The sequence below is a fragment of the Ranitomeya imitator genome, chromosome 1 (assembly GCF_032444005.1).
Source record: "Ranitomeya imitator isolate aRanImi1 chromosome 1, aRanImi1.pri, whole genome shotgun sequence".
Taxonomy (NCBI): Eukaryota; Metazoa; Chordata; class Amphibia; order Anura; family Dendrobatidae; genus Ranitomeya; species Ranitomeya imitator.
In genome coordinates, this window is record NC_091282.1 from 75,805,265 (window position 1) to 75,812,713 (window position 7,449).

Below are 7,449 nucleotides of genomic sequence, written 5' to 3' on the forward strand. Positions count from 1 at the left end.
GTCCACTCCTTGTTATTGCTGCCTGCCATACTTTGCTGAGATTACTGCAGGGAGAGAGTAATTGTAGGACAGTCCCTTTTTTTTTTGTTATATCTCTTCAAGCCACTTTCTGCCACAGAAAATATACTCTAATACAGTGGCCCAGATTTATTCACTAGTCTCCCTGAAGAAAAAAAAAAAATAAAGGGTGCAGATTAAAATTGACAAATCTGCATCAGTGGCAGTCCTGTGTGTGGCATCTGTGTCTCATTTTCTGGCACAGAAAACATACAGTCTAACAGTGGGCCTGATTTCTTGCCAATTCTCACGTAAATAAAAAAAAAATTAGTGGGAGATTAAGATTGGCATTTCTGCTTCGGTGCCAGTGCTGTGTGTGCCACCTGTCTCTAATTTTGTGCCACATTAAACCTAGTGTGTAATACTGGGCCAAATTTCTTTTAAATTCTCCCTGAAAAAAAAAATAGTGGGAGATTAAGATTGGCATTTCTGCTTCGGTGCCAGTCCTGTGTGTGCCACCTGTCTCTAACTTTGTGCCACAGAAAACCTACTGTGTAACACTGGGCCAGATTTCTTTTAAATTCTCCCTGGAAAAAAACAAATAGTTGGAGATTAAGATTGGCAATTCTGCCTCAGTGCCAGTGCTGTGTGTGGCATCTGTCTCTAATTTTGTGCCACAGAACATATACTGTATAAGAGTGGGCCACATTTCTTCAATATTCTCCCAGAAAAAATAAAAAGGGGGAGATTTTAATTGTTAGTGTCTGCATCAGCGTCAGTCCTGTTAGTGGCATATCTGTCTGCCACTGAAGCTGTGTACTGTTATACATTGGGCCTGATTTTCCTTGCAGTGTCACCCACCTATAAAGGGATATCTAAATGCTACAGAAGTTTGAGTTCACCTTGTAAGTTGTTTTACAGTAACAAATACCGTTACTTTGGTTACGTTTTTAAAACAATGATGAAGTCTGGTGGAAGAGGTCGTGGCCGTGGGCGTTCATTGCCAGCTGGTAATGATGGTAGTGGTGGTGGAGCATCAGGTGGTCGTGGGAAAAACAATATAGCACCTAAGTCTCGAGCTGTGGAGCCAGGTTCATCGTCTGGCTACACAAGGCCTCGAACGCTCCCTTTTCTGGGAGTAGGAAAACCGCTTTTAAAGCCGGAGCAGCAACAGCAAGTTTTGGCTTACCTTGCTGACTCAGCCTCTAGCTCTTTTGCCTCCTCTTCTGAAACTGGTAAATGTAAAAGCAGCGCATCGTTAGTGGATGTTCATGGTCAGGGACAGGGACAAGTCGCTTCCTTGTCCTCTTCAGCAAAAACAACAACAGAGAAGGATGCATCAGGCGACACAATGGGTTACTCCATGGAGCTCTTTACACATACCGTTCCTGGGTTAGAAAGTGAAACAGTTAACAGGCCATGCCCATTACAAGTTGAATCGGACATGGAGTGCACAGATGCACAGCCACAGCCAGATTACTATGTTGTTCCTTTGACTCAGACCAGAACATTGCCCTCGCAGTGTACAGATCCAGAATCAGACCCTGATGAGACTATGGTGCCCCGTCACGAACGCTATACCACCGGCTTACATGGTGACACAGACGAAGTTGCACACGAGATAGAAGAGGAGGTCAGAGATGACCCAGTTGTTGACCCCGATTGGCAGCCATTGGGGGAACAGGGTGCAGGCGGCAGTAGCTCTGAAGCGGAGGAGGACGAGCCGTAGCAGGCATCAACATCGCAACAGGTTCCATCTGCCGGGCCCGTATCTGGCCAAAAACACGTGGCAAAACCAGTTGTAGGACAGCGTGGCCATCCGTTTAAAGAAGCTCAGTCTGCAATGCCTGAAAAGGTATCCGATAGTAGAAAGAGTGCAGTCTGGCATTTTTTTAAACAACATCCAAATGATCAGCGCAAAGTCATCTGTCAAAAATGTTCAACTACCTTAAGCAGAGGTCAGAATCTTAAAAGTCTAAATACAAGTTGCATGCGTAGACATTTAACCACCATGCATTTGCAAGCCTGGACTAACTACCAAACGTCCCTTAAGGTTGTAGCACCCTCGGCCAATGAAGCTAGTCAGCAAAACTACATCCCTTCCCTCACTGTAAGCCCACCGTTTACCGCACCACCTGCAGTAAATGTGCAGGTTTCGTCGCAAGGCCAAAGCAGCAAGGGAATCACCAGGTTCGTGGTAGGAAACACTGCATGTAGGGCACCAGCAAGAATACCATCTCCAACCCTCTCTCAGTCTGCCATGTCCACCGGCATCCCCGCTAGTTCCACCATCTGCAGCTCTCCAGTCCAGCTCACCTTACATGAGACTCTCGTTAGGAAAAGGAAGTACTCATCCTCACATCCGCGTACACAGGGTTTGAACACCCACATTGCTAGACTAATCTCATTAGAGATGATGCCCTACCTGTTAGTTGAAAGCAAAGCTTTCAAAGCCCTGATGGACTACGCTGTACCACGCTACGAGCTACCCAGTCGACACTTCATTTCGAGAAAAGCCATCCCAGCCCTCCACCAGCATGTAAAAGACCGCATCGTCCATGCACTCAGGCAATCTGTGAGTACAAAGGTGCACCTGACAACAGATGCATGGACCAGTAGGAATGGCCAGGGACGTTACGTGTCCATCACGGCACACTGGGTTAATGTGGATTCAGGGTCCACAGGGGACAGCAATATTGGGACAGTTCTGCCTAGCCCACAGTCTAGGAAACAGTTGGCTGTAGGCGTTCGCCCCCCCTCCTCCTCCTCCTCGTCCTCCTGCAGAAGCGAGAGCTCGTCCACAGACCGGAGTCGCATGACCACTCCATCCGCAGCTGCCACTGTTGCACACGAGGTGTCCCATTATGGGACAGGTAGTGGCAAGCGTCAGCAGGCTGTATTGGCAATGAAGTGTTTGGGCGACAACAGACACACCGCGGAAGTTCTGTCCGAGTTCTTGCAGAAAGAAACTCAGTCATGGCTGGGCACTGTACATCTTGAGGCAGGCAAGGTAGTGAGTGATAACGGAAGGAATTTCATGGCTGCCATAGCCCTTTCCCAACTGAAACACATTCCTTGCCTGGCTCACACCTTAAATCTGGTGGTGCAGTGCTTCCTAAAAAGTTATCCGGGGTTGCCCGACCTGCTCCTCAAAGTGCGCAGACTTTGCGCGCATATCCGCCGTTCGCCCGTACACTCCAGCCGTATGCAGAACCATCAGCGGTCTTTGAACCTTCCCCAGCATCGCCTAATCATCGACGTTGCAACAAGGTGGAACTCCACACTGCACATGCTTCAGAGACTGTGCGAACAGAGGCGTGCTGTTATGTATTTGTGGGAGGATACACATACATGGGCAGGCAGTTGGATGGCAGACATGGAGTTGTCAGGTGTGCAGTGGTCGAAGGTACAAGACCTGTGTCAAGTCCTTCAGTGTTTTGAGGAATGCACATGGCTGGTTAGTGCAGACAACGCCATAATAAGCATGAGCATCCCCCTAATGCGTCTGCTGATGCAAAGTTTGACGCACATAAAGGAGCAGGCATCTGCAGCCGAGGAAGAGGAAAGCCTTGATGACAGTCAGCCATTGTCTGGTCAGGGCAGTCTACAGGACGAGATAGCGGGCGAAGAGGAGGAGGACAAGGAGGATGATGGGGATGAGTATTTTTTGAATGAGGAAGCTTCTCAGGGGCCAATAGAAACTGTTGGCATTGCAAGGCCGGGTTCAGGTTTTTTGAGGGAGACAAGTGATGTAGATTTGCCTGAAACTGCCCCTCAACCCAGCACAACCACAGATTTCACAACTGGAACTTTGGCCCACATGGCAGATTATGCCTTACGTATCCTCAAAAGGAACCCACGCATTATTAAAATGATGACCGATGACGATTACTGGTTGGCCTGCCTCCTTGATCCTCGCTATAAAGGCAAATTGCAAAATATCATGCCACATGAGAACCTCGAACAAATATTAGCAACCAAACAAGCAACTCTGGTAGACCGTTTGATTCAGGCATTCCCAGCACACAGCGCTGGTGTTGGCTCTCACACGAGGTGCAGGGGGCAACAGGGCAGAGGTGTTAGAGGTGCACAAATCAGAAGTGGCATTGGACAGAGGGGTTTTCTGACCAGGTTGTGGAGTGATTTCGCAATGACCGCAGACAGGACAGGTACTGCAGCATCAATTCAAAGTGACAGGAGACAACATTTGTCCAGTATGGTTACTCACTATTTTTCATCCCTTATCGATGTTCTCCCTCAACCATCATTCCCATTTGATTACTGGGCATCCAAAATAGACACCTGGCCTGAATTGGCAGAATATGCATTGCAGGAGCTTGCTTGCCCAGCAGCTAGTGTGCTATCAGAAAGAGTAGTCAGTGCTGCTGGTTCAATATTGACCGAAAAAAGGACTCATCTGGCTACCCAAAATATTGATGATCTAACCTTCATTAAAATGAACCACTCATGGATTTCTAATTATTTTGCCCCACCTTTCCCGGTTGACACCTAGCTTTCCTATAAAAAGGTCTTGCTTGTGGACTGGTCTTACTGACTGTTCCAATCTCTTAATCTGCAGCAGCTGTTTGTCCAGCATACGACATGTTTACACCTCCCTAAATGCGCTAACTCCCCCCCACGGGGCCGTGGTCTCGCCACTTGGCGCAAGCACCCGTGAGAGTGCCATTTGTCTGAAGAGGTGGGTGTGCCCGCTTTTGGCCGATGGCACTGCCACTGGGTCCCGCATAGTACAATAAAGTGTCTCTGGCGGTGGTGGCGCGCAACCAATTCATACACACCGTTGTAACATGAAGGGCCCTGGGCCTGTACCGCCGGCCACAAGAGAGTCCCCCCCCCCCAGCTCAAACAGTGCTCTACCACTTGCAAAATTATCTCTCACAGCTCCACCAATGTTTAGTCTATGCGCTGACATCCTTCAATGCCTGGCACTGACAATACCAATTTGTTGACATGTATGATGCTAGTTAAAATAGTCAGGGTCAGTGTCCTATATTGACACCAGTAAATACTTAGTGGTGCCAAATTACTATGTCTGGAACTCAGCAGAGGAACCCACCCCTGTACCTAAGTATGCCACCCTTTTGTTTTTTGGTTTAGTTGTTTTGAGAAACATTAACATCTATTTATTTTTTGGGAGTACTAAGGCTACGTTCACATTGGCGTTCCGCCAATGTGCGTCGCTGTTGCGCCGGCGACGCAGCGGCGACGCAGCGGCGACGCGCCCCTATGTTTAACATAGGGGACGCGTGCGTTGTTTTGGTGGCGTTTTTCGCCACGTGCGTCATTTCCGACGCTAGCGTCGGACGCAAGAAAACGCTACATTGTAGCATTTTCTGTGCGTCCGATTTTCGTCAAAAACGACGCACGCGTCGCAAAACGCGCGCGTTTGCGCGCGTTTTTACGTGCGTCGCGCGTTGCGTCACCGACGCAGGGCAGCGCAACGCTAGTGTGAACCTAGCCTAACTGTGTCAGACACTCCTTCCAATCGTCCTCTGCTGAACAAACCAATGCTGCCTGTGTACCCCTGCAAGATAATTCAAACTGCATTGAGCCTAATTTTTTTATTTTAGGACTACTAAGTCTGTCTGCGGTCCCTCCTTCCAATAGTCCTCCGCTGACCACACCAATGCTGCCTGTGTACCCCTGGAACCTATTTAAAAGTGCATAGAGCCTACTTTCTTTATTGTAGGCCTACTAAGTCTGTCTGTGGTCCATCCTCCGATTTGTCCTCCGCTGAGCACAACAATGCCGACCGTGTACCCATGTACCTTTTTTTCAACCTGCAGTGAGCCAACTTTGTGGTGTAAGGCCTACTAGCAGTGTCTGTCTGCACCACTTAATACAGCTGTTCTCCTCTATAAAAAAAAAAGGCTGGTTTGCAGCCTGTCAGAATTATAAAACTGCATTGGGGCCACAAGTTTCGTTGTTGTCTACAAACTGATTCTTCCACTCCAAGGTGTTCTCCTGGTTGCCTTTCCTGAGCTTCAATCTTCAGGCTCTTGTTAAATAGTTTTTTAATCGAACAACTGCAGTGGGGCTACTAGTTGGGTTGGGGCCTACTACCAGTGTCTGCCGCTCCAAGGTGTTCTCCAGGTTGCCTTTCCTGAGCTTCAATCTTCAGGCTCTTGTTAAATAGTTTTTTAATGGAACAACTGCAGTGGGGCTACTAGTTGGGTTGGGGCCTATTACCAGTGTCTGCCGCTCCAAGGTGTTCTCCAGGTTGCCTTTCCTGAGCTTCAATCTTCAGGCTCTCGTTAAATAGTTTTTTAATCGAACAACTGCAGTGGGGCTACTAGTTGGGTTGGGGCCTTCTAACGGTGTATGCCGCTCCAAGGTGTTCTCCAGGTTGCCTTTCCTGAGCTTCAATCTTCAGGCTCTTGTTAAATAGTTTTTTAATGGAACAACTGCAGTGGGGCTACTAGTTGGGTTGGGGCCTACTACCAGTGTCTGCCGCTCCAAGGTGTTCTCCAGGTTGCCTTTCCTGAGCTTCAATCTTCAGGCTCTTGTTAAATAGTTGTTAAATGGAACAACTGCATTTGGCCTACTAGTTGGGTTGGGGCCTACTACCAGTGTCTGCCGCTCCAAGGTGTTCTCCAGGTTGCCTTTCCTGAGCTTCAATCTTCAGGCTCTTGTTAAATAGTTTTTTAATGGAACAACTGCAGTGGGGCTACTAGTTGGGTTGGGGCCTACTACCAGTGTCTGCCTCTCCAAGGTGTTCTCCAGGTTGCCTTTCCTGAGCTTCAATCTTCAGGCTCTTGTTAAATAGTTGTTAAATGGAACAACTGCATTTGGCCTACTAGTTGGGTTGGGGCCTACTACCAGTGTCTGCCGCTCCAAGGTGTTCTCCAGGTTGCCTTTCCTGAGCTTCAATCTTCAGGCTCTTGTTAAATAGTTTTTTAATGGAACAACTGCAGTGGGGCTACTAGTTGGGTTGGGGCCTACTACCAGTGTCTGCCGCTCCAAGGTGTTCTCCTGGTTGCCTTTCCTGAGCTTCAATCTTCAGGCTCTCGTTAAATAGTTGTTGAAACAACACTGCATTAGGCCTACAAGTTGGGTCTGGGTTCTACAAACGGTGTCTTCCGCTCCAAGGTGTTCTCCAGGTTGCCTTTCCCTAGCTTCTATCTTCAGGCTCTCGTTAAATTGTTTTTAATATAACACTGCATTTGGCCTACTTGTTTTGTTGGCCCTACCAACGTTGTCTGCCGCTCCTTTATGTTCTCCTACACTGAACAAACCAGTGCCACCTGTTTACTACCGTTACCAATTTTGAACTGCATTTAGCCTACTTACTGATTTGGGCCTACTCACTGTGTCAGCCTCTCATTACAGTTGTACTCCACTGAACAAAGCAATGCCCCCTGGTTAGTCCTGTTACCAATTTTGAACTGCATTTAGCCCACTTTATTCTTTGGGCCTATATCTTTGTTTCCT